A 25,477-nucleotide genomic window follows, 5' to 3' on the forward strand; every position below is an offset into this window, starting at 1 on the left:
TACAGATCCCAAACTCACCTAAAACACATTAAAGTGGTGACATCCTCAGGCAGAAAGGCAGGAGAACGCACAGTTCAGGTTGGCATTGTCATTAACTCAAGTCTTTGGTGTCAACTCCCTCCCGCACGGAATGTCCTGCCTGGCCCTACAGTCAACCTCCGAAATGCATTTTCTGGCCTTTGTTGGTTTGTGTCAGCTCTTGAACATTATTTAAATGTAGTTTGGGGCCCATGCATGCAATTACCATTGTGTTATTATTCAGAACCAGATTGTTAAGATTCAGGCAGCTGTACAAGGAGATGCCCTGTGCTGTGAGGTCCAATTTAGGAGGGCCTTCCGAGCTGGCGCGCAGGGTTGCTAGGCAACCCCATGCTACAGAAGAGGAGGCCTCACTCCGAGTGGGAAGAAGCCCAGCGCCTTCAGGGAATTGGAGGCAGTGGTCAATCTGAGACTGGCATGGCGCCGGGGAGGGGGAGGGAGGCGACGTGGGCCGAACCCTCGGCCGGAGGAGGGGGGATCTTGCCAGGGGCGCCCACCCAACTAGCACGCAGTGTTCCTGGGAGGGGAGAGTGCTGCTGGGAGTGAGAACGCAGAGAAGGTGCAGAAGCCAGAGGTCGGCCAGGAAACTGCTGAAGGATACCCAGAGCAGATGCTAATATGCTTCTCCATCCTTTTCTTTTCTTTGCAGGAAATGAGCAGGTTTGCACAGAAACTGCTGGCCTGAAATTTAAGAAGAAGACGTGGTCGCTTGTGAGTCTGAATTTTGCTTTCTTCGGTTTGTGGTTTGACAGTGTTCCTGGGAAGTAGGTGGGTTTCCCCGTTTGGGGAAGGGAACGTGACCTGGATGAAGTTGGGCTTTTGGTTCTTCCAGAAGGTGCCTCTGGCTGGGTGGGACTGGACCCAGGGACGAAAGGCTGTGAAGGCTCATGGTCTGAGCCCTGGCTCTGCCCTCGGAGTGGAGTGGAGGGTGCGCCCACTGGCTCATGATAGAGAGCAGTTCCATTGGGGTCGATTGGTGTGTGAGGAAAGCAGGACTCATTTGGTATGAGGATGACGTGGTTTTTTTTTTTTTTTTTTTTAATTTTTCTCCCTGTTTGTGGGGCCACGAACAGTTTGCACAATTCCAAGTTTGCTGCTAGGGTGATCTTATTTAAAACAGTAAATTCTCATACAGGCCATTTAGCAGTGTGTTAAACTGAGAGCAATCATATGACCCAGTCCATTACTCAATCTGGGAATATTATTAATTCGCCAGACGCCTGGCACTATCTGGTGGCTCTGAGAAATACAAGAGAAGCTGAAGGTTCAGGCTCTGTTTTGGAGGAACTGTCAGTCCAGTGTGGGAAGAGAAGACATCTGCCCATGAAACCATGAAAGAACTTTATGAAAGGGCATGCATCCTGCTCTGGCCTGGATGGCACAGGCAGAAATACTGGTGATGGGAGTGGTTAGGGAAGGGGTCCTGGGAAAAGGGAGACCTGAGCTGGGCTGATGGAGGAGGGAGCCTGTTCCAGGGAGAAAGGAACAAGGATGAGGCCCCAGGATGGGAACACCGAATGGCCTATGTGGAGGATGTCATAGACATGGAGGGGAGGAGGGGAGGAGATGCTCGTGACACTGGGCAGGGCCAGATGCTATAGGGCTTGAAATGCTTTCATGAATGGTCCACAATGAATCAGGATAGCAAGAATCCCTGATCTATGTAAGTAAAATTAAGTTTCTGCCAGTTTATGACTCGTTAGGTGGAAAAGACTATATGGGATTTTCAACAAGTTCGAAGTTGTATTCGAGATTAACATAGACACTGGGTAGATTACAGGAAATTCACATTGGGGATACTCCTTGTATCTCAGTGAGAGAGAGAGAGAGAGAATCAACCTTCTCCAGACAACTGCAACTGAGGGTCATGAGACCATGATGGGGACACACCCAAAGCTCCAGGTGGACAGTCTCCAGGACAGTGTCCCCCATGTCCACTTGCTTTTTCCTGGAGCTGCTTCTCATGCAGGGAGCTCCAGGTACTATGCCCAGGGTGAGGAGCAGCTGGGGTGTATTTATTTAACAAAGGTTAATTTACTTATTTCTTCCAAGCAAGCAGAGGATACTTGCTTGCTCTGAATGTCAAGAACAACCAGTATTTATGTAGCGTTGCCAGTTTGCAGCACGCTTGACGGTACTGCCTCATCTGAGCCTCACAAAGGCTCTGTCAGGTAGTGCCATTCTGCAGATGAGGAAATCGAGACTCGAAGTGGTTCAATATTTCATTCGAGATTGCTCAGCGGGTAGAGCCGAGATTCATAATGACTTTCCACTGCACACTGCTGTATACCTCCTGCTCATTCGTCCTGGGGAAGACAGTTGGCAGTCTTACCAGGTCTAGCTGTGGGAGCTCTGTTCCGAATGGTCACCGTTTTGCTGTGCTGCCTTTCATGGGATGTATGGTATCAGACTGGTGATTTTGACTGGGCAGGAAATTGGTTATGGTTCTGCTCTCAAAGAGGAAGGCTCGTGTATGCTTCTACCACCAGGGGCAAGCCTCTGGAAAGATACAGGAAGGCTGCATTTGATTGACTTAGGTTGGGTTCTCTAGAAGCAGAACCTGAGACAAGGATTCAGGCACGTGTGATGTAGCAAAAGAGAGCGTTAGGGAAAGCTTGTAAGGGAGGCAGGAAAAGAGGCAGGATCAGGAAGGAGGAGCTGAGCAAAGGTGTATCAGAGCAAGCCTCTTCTTGATTGGGTGCCCAGCGGGAAAAAAGGGGTCTGAGTGGGACATTGGTCACATTTACTACCCTGCCATGAGCATCGGTGCTGAGAAGATAGCCAAATGTAAGAGCATCAGTGCTGTGAAGATAGCCAAATGTAATCTTCACCTGACCTGGCAGTAACTTTCATTGCATTTTAAGAGTATCAATATTAAAATAGGAATCGATGGTGTCAAAGTCTGTCTTCACTGAAATAACTATGTGCTTTTTAAAACTATAATTTTATTCTTAATAGGTAATACAGTTCCATGGCCCTAAATGCAAAAGTATCAAAAAGTATGCTGTGAAAAATCTCCTTCCCACTTCTGTCCCAAGCAGCCTGGCTCCTCCTCTGCTGACAACTAATATTACCCAGATTTTGGGTTACTTTTTGATGACAGTCTATACACACCAACAGTGGTGCAGTTTAGATTTCAAAGTTTTGATCAGTCCGATTGCAGTAAAGTAAGACACCACCCACTTGGTCCTTAAGAATCAGCAGAACTGCGTCTGTTCCAGGATCGGTTGAGCTGAGATGTACCTTTTATTTGGAGAGGGAGCATTTCATCAAGTCAGTTCTCAGTGAAATGTTCAAAAGATGTAAAGCCTTTATAAACATTTCCAAACTCCTTAGAGTTACTATATAAACAGTCGATATAAGAATTGAAAATTGTTATTTCCTCATTAAAGCAAATCACCAATAAAGAGCTTGAGATGCTGTGTTACAGCCCTTGAAATTTTAAATATTTTAAATAATGTCAACTTTCACGAAATTCACTCATTCAAATTGTTGCATTTATCACCTAATGTTATTTGCGTATCATTTGATGACTTACTGAAATGTGTATTGTTTCCAAAGTGTGTTTAGGTCTATTGCAGTGTCAGCACCTTGTGAGTTCTCACTGTGGTTTCCTTTTATGAATTGACTTTACTATTAATATGTAATCTGGAGATACTTTCCTCAACATAGGAGTGGGTCAGTGATAGCATAGGCTCCATTGGTGGTGAGCTCCCTGTTGGAGGAGGTGTTGAAGGAGCAGCTGGGTCATCTGTCAGCAAAGTCATGAAGGAAGTCTATCCTCCATGACAGGCAGGTTTAGAAGACTTTTAAGTTGCTGTCATAGCTGTGTCTGGTCTCCATGGCTTCGTTATCCTTATTTCCTTAGAGGTCATTTACCTCGTGTGAAATGCAGGCTGTCGGGCTCACACTGCACACTTTCCTTCTGAATTTCTGTCCCACAGGTTCTATGCCTATAAATGTCCACATGGAACTTCCTTTGTGGCCTCATAGGCCTGGCATGTGTGTTTTTCTCTTTCCTGCTCTCTGTTGTATTTACACTCTCTCTTGGGTCACAAGAAAATTCACCAACTTGTATCTGACCTGTTCAAGTCCCAAGACAGGTTCTGGTGACACTCCTACAAGGCAATGAAAAAAAAAAATCTCATTTCCGTCCAAGAAATAGAATCATTATCTTGATTGAAATAATATCTTTCCTCAACCTGCAACCAGATAAAGCATCAAATTGGTGGAGTTTCCTTATCACTGCACAGAGTTAGCAGGACCCAGAATAATGGCCTGTCAGCAACTGCTGGGGGTGGGGGGTGGTGTTCTGTGAGGCAGGGGCCACAGCTCCTGGACTGATGTGGGTTATGTGATGTCTGGTGTAAAGTAATTCCATTAATGACAATTATTATTATAGTAACAGAGAAGGTACTGTGGTGCCTAGAACTGGGAAAGCAATAAATGCAACTGTACTATGATTATGGTGGTGGTGTTTCATTAGGCAACATCTAACGCATATGGCTTCCCTGGTAGCTTAGATGGTAAAGAGTCTGCCTGCAATGCGGGAGACTCGGGTTTGATCCCTGGGTTGGGAAGACCCCCTGGAGAAGGAAATGGCAACCCACTCCAGTATTCTTGCCTAGAAAATCCCATGGATGGAGAAGCCTGGTGGTCTTGGCAGGCTACAGTCCATGGGGGTTGCGAACAGTTGGACACGACTGAGCGACTAACACTTTCACTTTCACTAACACGAATGGGCAATGGAAGGAGTGACTGAAAGCTGTAGATGATTTAGGATGTAGACTTTGGGGATATGACTGTTCTAGAATCCTATGTTCACTGACCTGAGAGTCCCAGGACTGCAGTCAGAGTAAGGGAGTGATTGGGTCTTAGTTTGGGGTGAACAAGCAGAGGTCAGCAAACCAACATCTTTAGGAAGAAAAATGGAAGAGCCTTAGGCAAGGAGGCAGGGGGTCTGGGTTCCAGCCCAGACCCACCACTGTCACCATGCAGTTGGGGCTTTGGGGCTCTGGGCTGCCTCCCATTCAGACAGGGTTACATGGAGGTGTCAGGAGAAGGAGGCAAGGCGATGTGTGTGAAGCGTCCAGGGAACTGCCTGTTCTAAGTGGCCCTGTTCCCCGTTCACTGAGAGATGCAGCTCTGCTAGCTCCCGGGCATTTTTGAGGGCTTATTCTGTGACAGGTGTATTCTAACATTTTACATGTATTAACTCACTTAACCCTCCCAACACTCTTACACATTAGAGACTGCCTTTTACAGGTGAGGAGAAGCAGAGAGGTTCAGTAACTTGCCCAGGGTCACACACACAGTCAGTCAGTGATGGAACAGGGATTTAAAGCCCAGCAGTCTGGTTGGAGCTCTTGAAAACTTAAAATAGGACTAAATAATACAATTCAAACCTGTGGGGCTTTTACCAAACCTTAAACAACTAGGATCCTGTGATAGGGAGAAGTAATAATAATAGTGATGATGATGACATCATGATATCCCAGGAGGCATAGAGGTGGTTCTTGTGGCAGAAATGGGACACAATGGAATTCTAGCCAAGGTTCCTGATCTTGGGCCCCGATAACTCACATCCTCTTTTGGCTTGGGATCCGGTCAAGCTGTCCCCAGCTGCAAGCGCACAGTAGACCACCAGCATATGCGGGACCTGCCCTGTTGACTTGTTCCCAGTCTGGTCCATCCCCCCATCTTCCTGCAGAGCCCTCCCAGGCCCTGGGGGCTGTGCTGTCTGCCAAGACTTCCCCAGAAGAGGGGACCATCCCCCCACACCCCACCCCACTCCTGCTTCACTCCCTCTCTCCCCAGGCACATCGTAAGTGAAATGAAAGCCCATATCTTCAGAATCTTATTTTCAAGAGGAATGCTGGCCTGCCGGTGAGCGTTCCTGATTACCATGGTAATCACCAGCTGAATGGAGTGATTTTATAATACATTTCCATCAGAAATATGAACAGGTGTGCAAGGGAAATCAACATTTATCAACAAGATAGGTCTTGGGAGATTAATAATGAATTTAGGATGACTCAAGGAAACAAAAGGGAGAAAGAAAGGATTCCTACTTTTACTTGCAGTCAAGATCCTTCCAGCCTTATCTTGACCATTTCCCATTTCATCTCACTCCCACCCCCACCTATGAGCTTTTCACTCACAGTTCTCCTTGCCCTTCCCTCTCCTCTCTCCTTTCCAGTCCTTAACCATCTGTCAAAGCCCAGCTCCTCCAGGAAGCCTTCTTTGGTTCACTCAGCATCCAGGAATCTCGGCTTTCTCTGTCCCTTGGCAGCCCCTTACCGGGTCTGTGTAGCCTCCCTCACTCCCCAGTCAGCTGGGAGGACCCCCAAGGGAGCTATATTCATCTATGTTGCAACCCAGGTCAACAGGCACAGACCCTGCTGAGCCAACTCTTATCAGCTGGGGGCTCTGGTTTCACCCATGGTTCTCAGGGATAATGAGCCTCCAGTGAGAGAGGAATCTCACTGTCTTCCTCAGGACCCGATTAACAACACCACCATGATACCTCTCAGTGACTCTAGAGCTCGGAGTGCTGAAATCCAGACTTGTGTGTTCCTGCGAGATTCAAGGAATTCCTTGGCATTGTGGTCCTTCTTCCAGAGATGAAGGTTGCAGTGGGGAATCCAAGGAAGCCCTTGCAAAGCAGTTCTGAGCTCTGAGCCTCTGGGTCCCTGAATCATCATTTTCCTCCCTCCCATACAAAAATCAGTTCTGGTTCTGGATCTGGGAAACCATACCCCTGCAACCAGGAGGGGCGTTCCTGCTCTGCTGAGGCCACCCTGGGCTCCAAGGAGGCATAGGGTGTTGAGGGGGTCTGGTGTCTAGTGCTGGGTGGGGCCGAGGAAGAGGCAGCCTTGCCCATCTGGTCCTGGACCTTTGTCCTGGGCCCACAAGTGTCTCAGACCCAGCACGTCAGGGTTTGTCATTGGTGTGAGCAGGAGACCAGAGGGACTTGACAGAGGCCTTGGCATGAAAGGCCTTCTTCACTTTCAAGAAGGACAATGCATCAGAGGAGTCGCCAGGCCCACTCTGATGGCGTGAGAGGCATTAGCTAATATTTTGATTTTAATAGAATGAATAATAAAGAGCCCGCCTGTCTCTTGGAACTAATTTTGAAGAACGGGTTCTGCCACACGTTCCTCTGGTTGAATCAGGCTCCGAAAGAATGGATAACAAAAGGTTTAACCAAAAAGAAAAGGCATTCCTCCACCAACTCTTCTCTCTTTTAATTCCCTTCTTGTCATGCGTCTCAGTTAACAGTAACTTATGAAATAGAGTTGGAACAGGAGGCCCTGAGCCTCAGAAGAGGCTCGGGCGGCAGCCCTCGCTTTTGTTCTGCGGCATGAATGGCTTCGCGGTGGGTCCCCTCACCGAGCCGGGTGCGCGGGCCTCGAGGGCAGACATGTACGACAGTCTCCGGGTGGGGCGGCGGCAGGGGGGTGCCTGGCCTCCCTCCACAGGTGTCTGCTGGAGGCAGGGGCTGGCGGGAAGCAGGAGGCGCACTCAAAGTGAGCGATTTGAAGGGAGTTGAGGCCTGTGCAGGATATAGGGGACCCCCAGGCCCCAGTGCAGGGCCCCGGGGCTATTGACACTGCGACTGAAGGGGCTGGGGGTGCGAGGGTGCTGTGGAGGGGACCACCTCGCTGGGCCGTGACCTGAGGGGCCCCTGAAGACAGAGAGACAAGGCGTTAAACAGCCAACCTCCCTCTCTCCCTCTGCAGGCTTCTCTGGGGCCTCCGTTAGCTGAGCCACCAGGAAGGGGGGTCAGAGGGCGAGCGGCGTTGCTGCAGGCTGTAGGGGCACGGCCTCTGGGCAGAGCCCAGTGCCAGGGGCAGAGTGGCCCAGAGGGGCAACTGGGGACAGCAGCATAGCGCCTCCGCCCTCGTGACATCCCGGGGGCAGAGGGGAGGCCCAGCATCCTTGTCGGGGTCTAGAGTCTTGGGGTAGATTTCAGGGCCTCCAGGGAAGTCCCCAGCCTCTTCTCCAGGGACCGCCATTCTTTTCACCAGAACATACTGTCACCGCGGTTCTGCTAGAGAGGGGCGCTGGGGCCATGCTGAATCCACACTGAGATGCCCCGTCTGATGCCTCACCAGAAGGAGCTCCGGAGAGAGAGCCACCAGGAGTGGGCCCTGAAGGAGACACTAGCTGAAGAAAAGTGGGGGTCAGGGCCAGAGCAAAGGGCACAGAGGCTCAGCCCGCCAAAGGCTCGCTGGGGACAGTGCCGGTCTGGGGTCACAATCCTGAGAGAGCCTGAGCGCCCCCCACCATGGCTGTCGGAGCCACAGGCAGCTCTCAGCTCTGCTCCCCGCGGAGCGCAGGGTGATCCTGCCCTTCCCACGGCCAGCCAGCATAATCTGAGAGCAAAGCCTGGCCAGTTCAGCGTTTCAGGTGTCCAACAGCCCATGAGGTGGGAGCACAGACAGAGATGTGAGGCTCTTGCTCAAGGCCACACGGAACCCAGATGCTTGATTTCTGAGCTGCCCCCTGGTCTGGCTGCCTGCCCAGGGTCTTCTGGCAGAGGAGGGTCTACACCTGCAGAGAAGGGAACGTCATTCAGTGTTGGAACTTCCAATTAAAATTGTTTTATTAGGAAATAATTTCAAGTTAAAGAGAAACTGCAAAAAATAAAAAGAAGGCCCTTACATCTTTGTATTCTAGACCCATCTATTGTTAGAAACTTATCCCATTCCCTTTATAATCTTTGCTTTCTCACTGTATCAACTGTATCACTTGTATCTCTCTCTCTCTATCTCTCTCACACACACACACATTTTGTCTGAACCACTTGAGAGTGTTACCCCTAAATACTTCAGTATGTGTTTTCTAGGGATAGGCGTATCCTCTAGCATAATCATAGTATGGCTGATCAATGCATGTAACATGAATGCATACTTTTATCTAATTACCAGTCTACCTGTTGTGTTTCGATTTCATCAGTTAAGCTCATGATTCTCTTTACGGCACGACCCTGTCCACTGAGGATCCTGTCTAGGGTTGGATGTTGCTTTGTTATGTCTCTTTGGCCTCCTTTAATCTGGAACATTTTTGCAGCCTTTCTTTGTCTTTTAGGACTTTGAGATGTGCAAAGAATACCAATGCTCCCTTACTTTCCATAAAATGTTCCTCATTTTGGGTTTGTCTGATGTTTCCTTGTCATTAGACTCAGGTTATGCATTCTTGGCAGACGCCTGCCTGCACTACCCTGGGCTCTTCTCAGGCAATCACACCAGGAATCACTCACTGGTCCCCACTGGTGATGTTAATTTTGATCTGCCAGTCAAGGTATTGCCAATTTCTCCACTATGTGAGGATCATTGTTTTTTCTTTCTTAAAACTAGCATGCAGTCTATAGGAAGACTGCAATTGTGCAAGTCCCTACTCTTCATGGACGTAGTATCCATTGATGACTCATGCCTGGTCCCATTGTTTACACGATGGTTGCTGCAAATCAATGCTTTTCCAGCTTCAGCACTACCTCTGTATTTACCAATTGGCCCTTGGCTTTCTACCATAACAGTAGAATTTATTTGTGCTGCAAACAGTATACATTAACTATTGTAAGCAATAAAATGTATCTATTTGTCTGTCTGGTGAATTCCAGTTTTTCTAAGAGTTTATTAATATTATTTTTCACTGTACTTAACTATTTTTGGGATTAAGCTGCCCCAGAGTCGACTGGTAGAGGAGCCCCTCTAAGTTGACTCCCATGATATTTTGATATGTCACCAGTCCTACTATGGAGCACTTTCTCGCTCTTGCTCTCTGGCATAACAAGAGGTTCCAGGCTCATCTTATACCTGCCTGGTGCTAGCTCTGCAATCAACCATTTCTCTGAGAAGCCTTGCTTCCTTTTAGTGGAGAATGGTATTAGAGGCCAAGATCTGGGCTCTGACTGTGCTCACGGCCATTGATTGTCTTTGCTTCTTGGTCCTTTTAAGGGACAGAACTAGAAAATATAAGTTTGCATAAACACATAAATATAAATTTCATAATACTTGTACACACATATGCACATAGATATGCATATACATTTACATATTCATCTGTGAGACATTATGAGTCTACACCAGTACTTCCAAATCCAGTCTACCTCCACAGGGTTGTTTTTTGTCTTACCCCATTCCAGACTTATATGTCTTTCTTCCACAGTGAAAACTCAGGTTCCCCCAAACCATCAACACATTCACTCACCCGCTTAATCCTGTGTTAACTCTAAAATAGCATCAGAATTGTTTCACTGACCCTGCTATAGTCAACAAATCTTGTTCCCTTACTCCAACCCATCTCTGCTGTTAGATTTTATTTATTTTTTCAGTTTTCATTAAACTTAGGAACTTTCCCTTCCCATTCTTATTGATGTAATTTTGTTTTTTAAAAATAGGTTGCATAGTAACATACTTTCAAAAATCAGAACCACACAAAAAGGTATACTAGGAAAACACTCTCTCATGTTTTCCTTCTACCCTATCTCCCCCTGGTAGGAAGTTAACTTAATTGTTTGATATTTACACTTCTATTGCTTTCTGTTAAAATAAACACTTTTTATGTGTTTTGAGATTTTCCCTTCTTTTTTACACAAAAATATAGTATATTATATTTAATATACTTTTTAAACACTTTGCTTTATGTATTCAGTCTCCTGGAAAACACTACATACCATTCATAGAGGTCTTCCTCATTCTTTTTTATAGCTGCATAGTACTCCGTGTACACATACCATAGTTTATCCAACCACTGCCGTATGTATGACCATAAAATGATTATAAATAATGCTGCAAAGCTTGTGTGTGTGTGTGTGTTGGAAGTGTATCTTCAGGGTAAATTTCTCAGAATGGGATTACTGAATTGAAGAGTAAATGTGTATAGAGTTTTGTAAGATATTTCCAGGTACCCTTTCATGGGGTTGTGCCAGTTTGCATTCCTACCTGTTTCCTCATAACCTTGCTAAAGAAGATACTGTCAAGTTTTGAAACTTTTGCCAATGTCATGAGTATGAAATGGTATCTTAGTGTAGTTTTAATCTGCATTTATCATTATGTGTGAAGTTGAATATTTACATATTTAAGGATATTATTTGTATTCCTTTTGTAATTAGTACATTCTTTTGACCATTTTTCTATTGCCTACTTTTTTTATTGGGATTTTGGTTCTTTGTGCTTCAATTCATAACAGCTTTTTAAAAACATAATAATGATATTAAATCTTATCTGCAATATATGTAGCAAATATTTTCTCCCCATTTATTGTTTATCTTTGATTTTACTTATGGTGTTTGCCATATAATTTAAAAATTTTTATATAGTAAAATTCATCAACCTCTTACAGCCTCTGGATTTTCAGTCATAGTTGGAAAGCATTTTCCTACATCCATGTGGAAATATCATTTTTGATGGCTATATAATATTTACCCACAAAGATAAACCACCATTTTTATATAAATTCTAAGATGAATTGGAGTTCCTAAGCAGATGGGGCAGAGGGCAGAAGAATGCAGAGGGGGGAGTAGCTTGAAGGCTGGAGGTTTGACAGCCTTGCACCCTCTTGGTTTCAGGATGCAGACAGAGGAAAAGTGATCCCTGCCTTGCAATCATGCAAGGAATCATGTCTGGCCCCCATGACATGCTCCAGGGTCAAGACACACGAAAGAGGGCTATGGGAATTTCAGAGGACTGACAAGTCCTTTGGGCTGGACACAGAGACACTGGGACAAGGTTGGGAACAGGGTGAGGCAAATACATTTGGCAAATTTAAGGAGGCCTCATTCTCAGAGTTGTGCAAGTGCAGGGCTGGCATCTGGGAGTGAGGGTCTCCTTAAATTTTGTTCCCTGAGCATCTCACCTGCCTCCCCTGGTCCTTGCCCATCTTTAAGGGAGGAGCAAGACTTGAACTGGGCCTGAGTAAAAGTAGAAGCAAATGAATGGGGCCAGGGAAGTACTGTCAGCCTTGGCTGAGCCAGTAGGAGAACCATGCTCTATCAGTTGTTGTTGTTCGGTTGCATTCAACTCTTTGGGACCCCATGAACTGCAGCATGCCGGGCTTCCCTGTCTTTCACTTTCTCCAGGAGTTTGTTCAGACTCATGTCCATTGAGTCAATGATGCCATCCAATCATTTCATCCTCTGTTGCCCCCTTCTCCTCCTGCCCTCTATCTTTCCCAGCATCAGGGTCTTTCCCAATGAGTTGGCTCTTCACATTGGGTGGCCAAAGTATTGGAGCTTCAGCTTTGGCATCAGTCTTTCCGATGAATATTCAGGGTTGATTTCCTTTAGGGTAGACTGATTTGATCTCCTTGCAGTCCAAGGGACTCTCTAGAGTCCTCTAGCACCACAGTTCGAAAGCATCAGTTCTTCGGTGCTCACCCTTCTGTCCATCAGCTATGCTGTGCTGTGCGTAGTCGCTCAGTCATGTCTGCCTCTTTGTGACCCCATGGACTGTAGCCCCCCAGGCACCTCTGTCCATGGGGATTCCCCAGGCAAGAATACTAGAGTGGGTTGCCATGCCCTCCTCCAGGGGCTCTTTCTAACCCAGGGATCGAACCCAGATCTCCCACATTGCACATGGACTCTTCACCATTTGAGCCAGCAGGGAAGCCCTAGAACACTGGAGTAAGTAACCTTAGGAATCGAACTGGGAATCTCCTGCATTGCAGGCAGGTTCTTTATCAGCTGAGCTACCAGGAAAGTGGTCTGGCCAAATCAGAAAGTGGCATGATGGTGGGAAGGTGGTGTGGCAGAAGTCTGGATTTCATTCTGATGTTGGAAACCCACTGCAGGACTTTAAGAAATTCAAGAAATTCTGCCAAATTGGGGGAAATGGGGCTAAAAATCATCTCATCCCAGAGCCGATGTGAAGATTATATAAGACAATCAAAGTAAACACTTGCTGTTGGCACAGGGCCTGGAATGGAGTGGAAGCTCAATAAACACGAGTTTCCTGTGTGTGGAGGGCATCTACTGATTTTCTTAATCAGGTTTCGAGTCTAATGCCCTTGACACCATGGGACTGTTCAAATCTCAATGTGGAGGTAGAAAATTATAGCAAATAAACCTTGAAGGAAATTAACTGTTCACCTACCTCGAGAAAAGGGAGATGGGATTGTTCTAGGCAGCTTCAAGGCATCTGTTTTACAGAAATGGAAACTGAGGCCCAGCAAATGTCTCACAGTGTATTAATGGCCCACAGTGGGCGAATATATTCCCACACGTCCCCTCAAGACAGACACGGATGCTCACTCCCCCTGTGCCCTCGGCCCACCCTCCCCCAGCCCTGGAAAGCTCAGGAGCTTGTGTGCCAGACGCTCTCCCAAGAGCCCCGCCAAGTGTTTTCTCCCCAGACCATGCTGACCGGAAGGGAGGCAAGGCTAGAAGGAGACAGAAGACAGGGCTGGGGGACAGCAGGCGGCTCCGCTGCCCTCTCCACCTCCAGGCCCCAGCCCTGGGGGGAGGGCTGGCCGAAGGACCCCAGGCCTGTCACTACTCCCCTCCTCTTCCCGGCGTCAGCGGAGGCCAGCCCGTTCCCCGCGGCCCCGTGTGTCCTGTCAATCAAGTGTGTGGGAAAAATAATAAGTCTGCAGCCCCATGGCTGGAGCTCGTCCTTCAGAGCTCGCTTATCTGCTCTCCCCGGGGCTCCCGCTGATTGAGGCCAGGAGGTTGGCTGAATCTCCCAGACCACATTTGAGGAGGGAGGGCAGGCGGATGCCGGCCCCACTCCCAATTTTGCATCAGCAAGGCTCTCCCCTCCGGCCCTGTCAGTGCTCAAGCTCTCCTGAGAGATCTAAACCCTCCCGGAGCGGAGGCCCCGCCAGCCCTTCCTCCTGTCCCGCCAGGCTCGTGGAAATCGGCCACCCTCTGACCTGCCTCGTGGTGCTTAAGCCAAGCGCCCACCTCAGTCTTCCCACCAGGGGGCTGCCTCAAGTCCGTCTTGAAATCTTCAGCCTCTGTCCCTGGCCCGAGGCCCGTCTGTCCTTAGTGGCCCAACCCAGCGCCACCTCATCCCAGGCGCCTTTCTCCACTCCGGTCAGAACGCACGTCCCTCCTCTGCCCACAGCCTGCACACGGAGGCTTCAGCATCTTGGGCAGGATTTGCCATGTCTGTCTTTTATCAGAGGGACAGTCTGGCCCTTTCAGTACGAAGTGCCTAAGAGCTGGGGCTATTTCTCAGTCAGTTTTGAGTCCCTCCAGTGCTAAGCACAGGGAGTCAGTGTTGACCGAACCGCAGAAACGCGAGTTAAAAGACCACAGTCTTTAAAGACAGGAAGAATTAACCTTGAAATATGGCTGGACATTTGCTGAATGGCCTTGGGAAAACCACTTAACTGTCTGAGCTTCTACTTGCTGATCCATTCAATGGGAAAATCACATGTGCCCACTGACGGCGTGGGCATCGTGCCCAGCACAGAACCTGGTCCCAGTGGGCACACATCCCCTCACTCACAGATGCTCACCGTGTGTCTCCTGTGTGCCACGCTGCCGGGCAGCCAGAGGGCGACAGCGAAGGCTTGAGTGCACTTGTGCAAAGTGGAGTTGGGAGTCCACACTGGCCAGCCTCTGCTGGGGCTGGTGGGCCAACAATCACTCCCACTGTGGGGACAGTGGTTTTTCCTAGGCCTTTCCAACCAGACAGTTGCTGAGATCAGCTATCAGATGGATGATTTCTGGGTTATTTCTGACAGAGAAGAGGGCCTGGCCTAGGCGAGGAAGTGAGGGTTGAGAGGGAGAACGTGAATGTGAACAAACGTCGCTCAGTCGTGTCCGACTCTTTGTGAGTCCATAGAATTCTCCAGGCCAGAATACTGGAGTGGGTAACCTTTCCCTTTTCCAGGGGATCTTCCCAACCCAGGGATTGAACCCAGGTCTCCTGCATTGCAGGCAGATTCTTTACCAGCTGAGCCACCAGGGAACTCCAGTAAGTGAGGGCTGAGAGGGAGAGGGGAATTCAAAAAGAAACAAGAGATCTGAGTTCCTGACCTCATGGAGCTGGTGCTGTGTCACACCCACCGCTCTCCAGGAGGGGGTGAGAAGACGGCCAAAGCAGGCCTGGGTTCCTCCTTCGGGGAAACCAGGAGCCAGCCAGCCTGGGGTAGGAGCCCGGAGACTGGCTTTGTCCTGCTCTAGGAACCAGGCCCGGGAGCTCTGTAGGGAGGGGGTCCACAGGTCCCTGGGGGAGGGCAAGTGAGACCCCAGGCTGTCTTCAACTGCGGCCACGGGAGCTCCAGGGCTCAGGCCCGGGAAGGTTGGGCCGCCGACCCCGGGTTCTAAGACTCCACGCCCAGTTGAGCATAGGCTGTGTGCAGAGCCCAGGGTGCATTCCCTGTGGGATTAGGAAGTGAAGAGTTCCCACCCTGATGGGAGGCAGGCGATCTTCCAGTGGGAAAGCACCACACCCAGCTCCCAAAAGAAATGCTTTGGGATCAACCACAACAGGCTTCTGCGGCCACGTGCATGCAAGTCTCCAGTCACCCGTCTTTGCAGAGAGGCTGGGCACAGAGGGCCGGGGTGAGCCCAGGAAAGGCTCTGGGAGAGGCATCTGTGGAGTCAGGCCTGCAAGTATCCTGTAGACGTGTGCCCTTACTTACTGTGCTGAGCTGGCCGTCTCCGAACACCCGAGGACCAGCAGGAAGAACACCCCCCTTCCTCAATCCAATAGCCAAACCACAGGAACCTGAGCACATCTGAAAATGCTCATCTCTGAGGCTGCCCGCTGGTTTGCTGTGCTCTCCTGGTGGGAGAATGTTTCTCTTTCCTCCTGAGCCTCTCTGCCTCCCCTCAGCCCCACATTTTTCATGCAGATAGACCACAAGGCCCCAGCTCTCATCCCAGGCTGCCTGTCCTTCTCTGGAGAGGCTGCCAGGCTCACCTATGCTCAATAAGGCACTCTCTCCATTGATGGGCCCAGGTGCCCCCGTGCAACAGGAAGACTACATCCTGGTCAGTCAGGGTGGAGGGGGGCTGATCTGGCATCCACCTGGTAAGGCGGATGTACCCTCGCTGAGGGTACAGGGGAGGCAGCTAGGGGGTGAGGAAGCCCCATCACCCCATGTGCGGGCAGAGACAGCACCTTGATGGCTGACCTCAGCTTTCATGGGTTTCTCTGGGGGAAGGTTGCCTTTGGGATGAGCAGAGTTTAAATGGGGCTTTCACTGAATAGAGAATGGAATGACATTTTAATTGCATATCTGACAAGTTAAGAGAAATGAGGGGTGGGGGAGTAGACGGAGCCAGAGAAATAGAGTCCTTCCCTCCAGTCTCCCTCATAACCGGGAGAACAGACAATTTGAAAGTGAAAGTGGGCATTATTATAATTATTAGAGGAAACAGGTATAAAATGAGACTTTCCTGGGGAACATGAGACTTCAGGGGCCACTATAATTGGCTATATGTCCTCTCCTCCATTTTCCCCGTGATAAGAAAGAAAGAAAGGCTCCCTGACCCTCTCTGGGTAATTAATGGGTTGTATAGCCCTGAGGATATCGCTTCACCTTTTTGGCCCTTGGCTTCCTCATCCATAAATTTTATTCATTCGTTCTGCACATGTTATCTTGTGCCCTCCACACGCAAGGCGTAATGCCAGGTGCTGGAACTTCAAAAGGGACCATGACAGGGCCCTGGCACTAGTCCAGCATTCTCAGAACTCTGGGGTCCCTGCCCCCTCCAGAGACACCACTCCAGCCCACGGTGTGGCACAGTCTGGTTTGGGGGAGCCGAAGGAGTTCAGTGCCAGCACAGTGACGCTGTCTCTTCAGCCTCACTGGTGAGTGGTACAGATAATGGCCAGGAAAGGAGCCTGGGAGGTGAGAGCATCGCGCCCAATTTGTGAAAGAGGAACCTGAGACTCCAAGAAACAGATTCGTGCGCTCGGCAGCCCACAGGCAGGAGGTGGGGGAGTTGAGATTCAAACCCAAAGCCGCCTGACCGGCAAGTCCTTGCTCTTCCTTCACCCTTCCCCTCTCTGTCGTCTGCCCCTTGCTTGTCCCTCCTATCCCTCATGCCAGCAGATTCAGTGGCACAGACCGGCCCCATGGAGACAGGGCAAGAGCCCCAGAGCAGTTGTCACACACACCAAGGGCTGCTAAGGGGGTCTTAGCCCAGCCACTTTCCTTCCGTCCTCTCAAATCCCACAGCTGGGAAGCAGACCCACTAACACCTCTGCTTCAAATCTCCTAGAGTGAAGAGGTGTGATAAATATTATGATAAATACAATGGAACAGCTTGGAGAAAGAGGAAGGTCTAAGAAGCTATTTTTATGCCTGAAGCCAAAGACACAAGACCTAGAATTACCTTAGGCAACTGCCTGATGCCAAAGACACAAGACCCCATTCCTTATGCAACTTCTACTAAAATGTCAACTAGAAAACTCTCCCAGATGGCGAAATGATTTGTCCAAGGTCTCACGGGACAGATGACTAAACCTCAGGTCTTCTCTCTCAATCCAGTGCCCTTCCTCTAGAATATCTGTCCCTCTTTTCTTCATAAGCACCTACCAGCTGGTTTTTATATTTTAAAAATCATCGATTGGTGAGATTGGAGAGTTTAAATAATTTTAGTGAACATTTATACTTCATGGTTTTCCTTATTGGTTCAGAGGAATTCTTTGTATATTTCCGGTTCACACCGTGTCTGTTATACATAATGCAAATACTTTTCACTTAGATTATTGACTTTTAACTTGTACTGTGTTATCTTTATCATAGAAAATTTTGAGCTTTAATCATGTCTATCATGTTTTTCCCCATTATGGTTTGTGTCATGTTTAGGAAAATCTGCACATTGACCATGTATTTGTCAAAAACAAATTGACTGGAGCTTCAGGGTCAGAGGGCCTCCCTTGTGGCTCAACTGGTAAAGAATCTGCCTGCAATGCAGGAGACCTGGGTTCAATCCCTGGGTTGGGAAGATCTCCTGGAGAAGGGAACGGCTACCCACTCCAGTATTCTTGCCTAGAGAATTCCATGGACTGTGTAGTCCATGGGGTTGCAAAGAGTTGGACACAACTGAGTGGCTTTCACTTTCACTTTTCAGGATCAAAAAGCTTTGGTGTAGAAATCCAGAAAGTAAACATTTTCCAAGGGCCTCTTTGCAGGAGGCCTTTGACCAAGAAGCCCTGAATCTACTCAGCCATCATCTTGGACACCTGAGCCAGCACCCAGCTCCTGCGCCAGGCTCTGTATCCCACAGGTTGAGGTCTGGCTGATAAGCTCAGTGAATCAAATATTGACCTGAACAAGCCCAGGAGTGTGTTTTCCTGGTCACCAAGGCCACATCAAGACATAGGGGCTTGTTTCTCCTTTCTGTGGCCCTGTCCTTCTCTCCTGTCTCTTCCCTACACTCTGAAAGGATCTGAAAATCTACCAAAACTGTTTTATGTGGGTGGGGACCTTTATCTTACTGTTGCTGCTTTTGTGGGAAACTTTTCACAGAGCTGATACAGAAAATTATCTTTTCAAACATACCATTCCGCGTAACTTTATAAGATCTGCAGTAATTGTTGTAGCATCTTCTCCAAGAAACCTTGAAATCCAGTGATTGCTGTGTCATAAAAGAAGCAAGAAGCTTGGGTAACCAGAAAGGGACTATTAATCCTGTTGGGGCTCATCCTTACTAATTAATTGTTTCTGGCGAAGGGGGAGAAAGATTGCTTTGAAAAGCTTCTTGGAAGGCCTGAGAGTCCATTGGTGCGTGTGTACACACACACACACACATGCACACACATACTCAGCAATGCAGTGGTCTGCATTTAACACTTCCAAACAGGTAACCCAAGCATTTGGGGCTTCCCAGGTGGCACTAGTGGTTAAGAACCTGCCTGGCAATGCAAGAAACATAAGAGATGTGTGTTCAGTCCCTGGGTTTGGGAAGATCCCCTAGAGGAGGACAGGGCAACCCACTCCAGTATTCTTGACTGGAGACTTCCGTGGACAGAGAAGCCTGGCGGGCTACAGTCAATGGAGTCTCAAAGAGTCGGATACAACTGAAGTGACTCAGCATGCACGCACAACCCAAGCATTTAGATCTGCACTGAATCTTGCTGCTTTTGGTGTTCCTGTATCATAGGAACACATGCTCTTTGTTGGCAGAACTGAGTAAGGGTCCACTCTGAAAAGAAGAGGCAAGAAATGAAGGCCCTGGTAAGGGAGCAGCTGGCAGGGGAAGGAGCCGGGCCAGAGGCTCAGAATAGCTGGTCCTGGCGCCAAAGGGTGAAAAGGGCAGAGGAAATGGGTAGGCTGGGGCCCGTGGGAGGGGCGGCCTGGGCTGGGAGGGGACGCGAGGGTGGTGTGCCGCTGTGGCCTAGAGATCACTGGTCCATGGGAAGTTTTCAAAGTAGAGATTCAGGCGTGGGTGGGAGGCCTGGGAGGGTGGATAAGGGTCTGGACTTTGCCTCCGGCCAAGGAGGGACCGGACACAGCGCTACCTCCGGATGGCCATTGTGTGGGGAGCTGCACTGACAGCTCTGGTGGAAGGGTGGGATGGGGCTCAGCAGGGCCGGGGAGGCAGAAGGGGGGCGCCAGGCCAGGGCTGAGCTGAGACCAGATCCTCCTGCCGACGGAGGAGGGGGCTGTCTGGGCTGGGCAGCGGGGACACAGCGTGAAGAGCCTCCTCCCATTCAGTGAGGACAGGCCCGCTGAGCCTCCGCCTGCTTGGCTTTCAGAGGGTGACCGGTGTCAGTGACCATGATGCCTGAGTCCCAAAGGGTTTGCTCCAGTGTAGACACTAGATTCCAGGGCCACTTCAGCAGAACCATCACCAAGTGTTTTTTCAGCACCTACCAGGCACTGCGCTCTGGACAAGGCTCTTCAGAAAAGAAGCGACCGAGTAATATGCAATAAGCAAATGTAGGAAAGATAAAGTCAGAGCCTTTGCACTGTGGTTTTTTTTTTTTTTAAACTTCCAGTCCAGGTGGATTTATTAGTCTCTTTATGTTTTTTTTTTTTTTTTTTTTTGCACTGTGGTTTTGATTTGCATTTCCCTGATGATTAGTGATGCTGAGCATTTTTCAATCTGGGAGCCAGTTGGAATCCCAGAATCTCGGGACAGCAAGGAGATTTTTCATAGGGCTTGGATCCCACTCTCCCACCCTTGCTACCTCTGACTGAACGTGGGGGTGACAAGGACTCCTTGCCCACTGAGGTCCTGCCTTTCACGTCTGGACAGCCCTGCGTGCTAGAAGGAGGCTGAGCCATCCCCTGGGGGTCAGAAGTGGGCTCCAGCTCCACCGAGGGCCCCGGGTCTCATCTCCAGAGTGGTCAGCACCGCCCCTGCCCTGTCACCCCCAGGGCTGAGGTAGCAACATCTCACACTCGGAGCTCTGGGTGTGCTCTCAAAGAGCTTGGCTTGCTCACCTGCCTCCCCAAGCTGCAGTGGGAGCGTGAAGTGAAACAAGCATGTGAACACTTCTTCATCCTTGCCTTTGTTTCCTCCAGCGAGCTCTGATGTCATCTGCACAGAGCTCTGCGAGGGAGCTGTTAGAGCATTTGTCTTCTTTCTTCTTTTTTTTAAATGATTGTTTAATTGAAGTAAAATTGACCTATAATATTAATTTCAGGTGTACAACCCAGTGATTCGATATTTTTTTTCGATATTTTTATATACTATGAAATGATCACGAAAGTCACCATACAAAGTTGTTACAGTCTCACTGACAGTATTCCCCAGACACTACACTATATCCCTGTGACTTACACATCTTATAACCTGAAGTTTATGCCTCTACGTTTTCCTCACCTGTTTCACTCATCTCCTCCACCCTGCTCCCCTGTAGAAACCACCTGTTTTCTTCTGTAAGTTTGTTTCTGTTTGGTTTGTTTGCTTTTAGATTCCACATGTAAGTAAAAGTATATGGTATTTGTCTTTGTCTGACTTAATTCCCTTTGGCCTAATACCCTCTAGGTCCATTGATGTTGCTGCAAATGGCAAGATGTTTTTTCCTTTTATGGTTGAATAATATTCCATCGTATATATCTGTACCACATCTTCTTTATCCATTCATCTTTTTTGATGGACTCTTAGGTTGCTTTCATACTTTGGCTTTTGTAAATAGTGCTGCAGCGAACATTGGGTGCATATATCTTTTTGAATTTGCGTTTTCATTTTCTTCATATAAATACCCAGAAGTGGAAATGCTGAATCATACAGTAGTTCTGGTTTTAATTTTTTAATGAAGCTCCATACTATTTTCCACAGTGGCAGCACCTATTTACATTCCAGCCAGTAGTGCATGAGCATACCCTTTCTCTACATTCTTATCAACATGAGGATGTTATTTCTTATCTTTTTGATGACAGCCATTCTGACAAGTGTGAGATTCAATTTCACTGTGGTTTTGATTTGCAGTTGCCTGATGATCAGTGATGTTGAGCATCTTTTCATGAGCCTGTTGGCCATCTGGATGTCTTCTTTGGAAAACTGTCTCTTCAGGTCTTCTGCTCCTTTTTAAATTGGATTTGTCTTTTTTTGATAATGAGTTGTTAAGACTCTGTCTCACTTTGTAGGGGAATAAACTCAGGTGCAGAAAAGTAGAGTGATAGGTCCAAGGATATGTATCCAGCCTGTGATGGTGAAGCAGAGACAAAAAGTCTCCTGGTACCGCAGCCCCACATGCTTCCCACCCCGTGCCTTGCCTCTCCCAAGGGAGACCAAAAGACAATACCAATCAGAGGGCTTGCAATGCCATTGCATTAAACTCTTCCCCCCATGACAACTGGGGGAAACATCACTGCTACACTTTCCTGAGGACCTGCCACATGCCAGGCAGTTGGTCTCACGAGCGAATCCCAGAAGCACCCTCCCAACAAGCGGGGCAGTGCACACTGTGATTCCGAGAGAACCACTAACGTGGCTCCCAGAAAGCTAGAAATGCCCTGAAATTTGCCTGTTTTGTCTTTTAAAAGCAATCCAAGTTTTTCATTCTCCTCCATAATCATCTCTATTTTTTTTTTAATATAAAAAGGACACATTTTCCCCCAAAGAGTTGAGTAGAATTGAGTGTCAAAAGATCTGCCACATCGTGTGCTGCGTCTCTTGAGTAGCTCCACCACACACCCAGGTTACAAGTCACAGACACGCCTCACTCTGGTCCTAAGGACAGTTCGCAGGCAGTGGGCATTGTCAGATCCACTTTACAGATGTAGCGCTGGTGCTCAGGGTGGTTGAGCCACCTGGCCTAGATCGGCTAGAAGGTGGCAGCCCCAGGACTCTAGTGCAGAATGCTTTCCATTGTGCATGCACCCCGAAAGACAGTGACCCCCCGCACAGTGTGGTACATCATGTGATGTAGATTGAAAAGGACCTACTAGAGCTGAAGAGGAATCACTGGGGAGCGGGAAGGCTTTTGGGGGGAAGCTGGGGTGCTAGCTGTGTGAATAACGCCGCAGCAGGAAGGTGATTGCCCAGTTGGTACCACAGGGAAGGGAAGATAGTGGGGAGGAGGTGAAGAGTCTGTGGGCCCCAAGTTGGTGGGAGGGGGCTATTGAACTCTGGCTGGGCTGCCACTTTTCTCCCCAGGGGTGCAGTACTCCTTAGGGTCCATACAAGGCCCACCCTGGCCCCCCTGTACCAAGGCAGTGCTGCCCAGGCCCCCAGAGGTCTCAGGGTCCACCTCTTGCCACCTTTCCCTTCTAGAGAGTCCGCTTTCTCCCCCCACCCCCCCCCCCACCCCAGCCAAAAACATTGCTTCTTTGGTCCCCTTAGTAACACTTGGGGCCCAACGAGGCCTTTCGTGAACTTCAGTAGCTGGGGATGCTAAGCCTCCAAGGCCTGTCCCTCCTCAAGATGATATCCCCACGCCCCAAGCCATCACACTTCCACAACCTCCTGGTGACAGAGGCAGGCCAAGTCCTTGTGTCCTTTTGGCCGGTGAGAGATTGAGGGCCTAAAAAGTTGACGGGTCAGGCTTGCTGTTGAAGAGAACTGGCTTTGCAGGCAAAGGGCAAATGTTGTATGATTCCACCTGTATGAATATCTAAAACAGGCAAATTCATAGAGACGGAAAATAGACTGGAGGTAAGCAGGGATTAACGAGACAGGGTGAGGGTTGGAGGGATTGGGAAGTTATTGCTTAATAGTTATAGAGCTTTCATTGGGGCTGATGGAAAAAATTTCAAAATAGCGGTGATGGTGGCACAACATCATGAATATAATCAGCGCACTGAATCATGCCCTCGAATGGTTAAAGAGCCAACTTTTATCTTATATGTATATTTTACCACAACTTTAAAAATAAGTATCCTCGTCAAAAGAATGCAATGAAGGAGCCTCAGTCCACCAATATGAGGAAGATGTAGTCTGCGGGGGTGCCAGACAGGTGTGCCACAGACCTGGCTTTGAACCCAGGCCCCACCAGCTACGAGCTCTGTGTCCTTGGGCCAGCTTCTCACCTCTCTTTACCTAAGTTTCCTCACCCGTCAGATGAGGTGATTGTGGGGATTAGATGGAAAGGCATATGAGCGCCTGGCACGGAGTAGTACAAATCTCTGTGAAGAGTAGCTGTCACGGTTATGAGGATCGTGTTCATCGTTATTACTAAGCAGCTCAGGTTCACAGTCAGGGAGGAGATTTGCGCTGGCTGGTATCCAGGGCTCTATTTGGAGGACAGTCTTGAGGGTAATGAGAGGCGTGGGGAGGGAGAGGGCTGCAGTGGGAGTTGGGGTTTGGAAATCTTGTTGTGCAACAGCGGTAGGGCAGAAGGCTTTGTCTCCTTAGGTGTCCCAACAGGTTAAGGCAAGGGTAGAGCAGGTCTTGATGAGGCTCTGTATGGGGTAAGGGTTCGATCCCTGAAGGGCTAGGTCCCCACTCTGCCCTGCTTTGCTCCTTGAATACACACGAGGCCACAAAACGTGGGCGACTCTGTCCCTGGACACCCAGCGTCTTCTCTGCAGGACAGGCTAATCTGGCGTGTTAGCCTCCCGTACAGGTGTAACTGGAATCGTGTGATTTTTCGCCCTGGACAAATCTGTTCAGAGCTGGGAGCCAACAGGATATAGGGTGCTCATCCTCTGAACCACTGTGTGACCTTGCACCAGAACCTTCCCCCTGTGGATCTGCAAAATGTCCTCTGTGAAATGAAGGTTGGTGAGGAGGATCCCTTCCACCAGGGACACTGGGATTTGTTTGTAGGTAAATCGTCAAATTGGAAGGGTGATGCCATCACCTGATTAGCAACAGAGTTTATGGAATTGTTTTAAGATTTACTTAGAAGCAACAAAGCTCCACTTAGCTTTTTATGCTCTGTGTAAAGTTTTGGATGGGTGCCTGGCACATAGTAGGTGTTTAATAAATGTCCTGAGTTTCTTCCGTATACAGAGCTTGGCTGAGCTTCCTGAAAGATCCAGAGACGGTCACAGCCCATTTTCTGCATTCGAGGGGCTTCTCATCCTTTACTTAGTCATACAAGGCAGCCCCTCATGAAAGAATAGGCAACCTGAAAGTGCATCTTCCAAGGGCATGGATGTAAGTGCTGGGGGGTCCTGGGGGAGGTGGTCAGGAAAGGAGGCAGAGGAAGGGGCGAGGAAGACAAGGAGGATGGGGCAAGTGCTTGACTTGGACCATAAGTAGGCAGAGAGAAAGAGAGAGGGCCATTCTAGCTGGTGACCATATGCGTGTGTGCCCGTGTGCATCTGTGTTTGCCTAAAATGCACAAAGATGACTCACCTCAGAATGGAAGGTGTGGGCCTTCGGCTCCCCTAGGCAGCATCTTACTTTGTGGTCAGTTGTGTCGCCCATGGCAGTAAGCAGGCATTGCCTGCCTTGAGCACGAGGAGCAAGCCCTTGTGCATAACCCAGGGTGTAATTAATTTAATTATTTCAAAAGCCCCTTTGGTATTTCACAGGGGTCATGCCCCTGACTGTGGGCTTGAATACAACTGCAGCAGGTTTCAATAAAATCAATTAATGTAATTTGATTTGGTTTTATGTACTTGGAGCCGGTGCCTCTTGAACTCAGTATGAAAATTATTGTAGAATAAAAATGCATATTAGTCCTCAAGCCCCGTGTCCTTGGACTCTCTTCAGGGAGCCTGCAGTGCTGATCACAAAAGCAAATCCCCGCCCCAATCTGGCAGGAGCCCCTGCCCACTGCCCCACCAGTCACCTCCAGTCTTGGACAGTGTTGATGGGGGCCGTGTGGGCCATTTAGACAACTTCCTCACTTTGGGAAACACTTTCTTACCTGGTCGTGAAGTGAAAGCATTTCCATTTTGCTTGCAGGAAAGAAACTCAGAGAAGTTTTGATTGACCTTGGTCACCAGCTCACTGGGATCTTTCGTTGTTGCTGTGAACTATTAATAAATTCATTGGAGGTACTACACTGCAGTGGGTTGAACCTCAGCTCTGCCCCCAAAGAAACACATGAACTTGGCCAAGTCCCTTGACTTCTCTGGGCTTTTGTTTCTTTATCTTTAAGTGAGAGGGCTGGATGCCAGCTCG

General features: G+C 48.7%; 1 protein-coding gene and 1 long non-coding RNA gene across 6 annotated transcripts in view; both read left to right on the forward strand.

Moving 5' to 3' along the window:
* The window catches only part of ZBTB7C (zinc finger and BTB domain containing 7C), a 379,298-nt gene that overhangs the window by 222,765 nt on the left and 131,056 nt on the right, over positions 1–25,477 (forward strand). For 3 of the 5 annotated variants that reach the window (XM_070452590.1, XM_070452593.1, XM_070452594.1), the window contains exon 3: positions 689–750. The gene's annotated coding sequence lies outside the window, so the exon portion shown is untranslated. Of the gene's footprint in view, positions 1–518; positions 599–688; positions 751–25,477 lie in introns of those variants that run through there. The other 2 variants (XM_070452591.1, XM_070452595.1) reach the window with 2 other exon arrangements.
* LOC139030432 (uncharacterized) lies at positions 24,364–25,356 on the forward strand. The gene is made up of 2 exons (XR_011482800.1): positions 24,364–24,502; positions 25,259–25,356. It is a non-coding gene; the product is annotated as an uncharacterized lncRNA (long non-coding RNA).

This window comes from Odocoileus virginianus, chromosome 22 (assembly GCF_023699985.2).
Source record: "Odocoileus virginianus isolate 20LAN1187 ecotype Illinois chromosome 22, Ovbor_1.2, whole genome shotgun sequence".
NCBI lineage: Eukaryota > Metazoa > Chordata > Mammalia > Artiodactyla > Cervidae > Odocoileus > Odocoileus virginianus.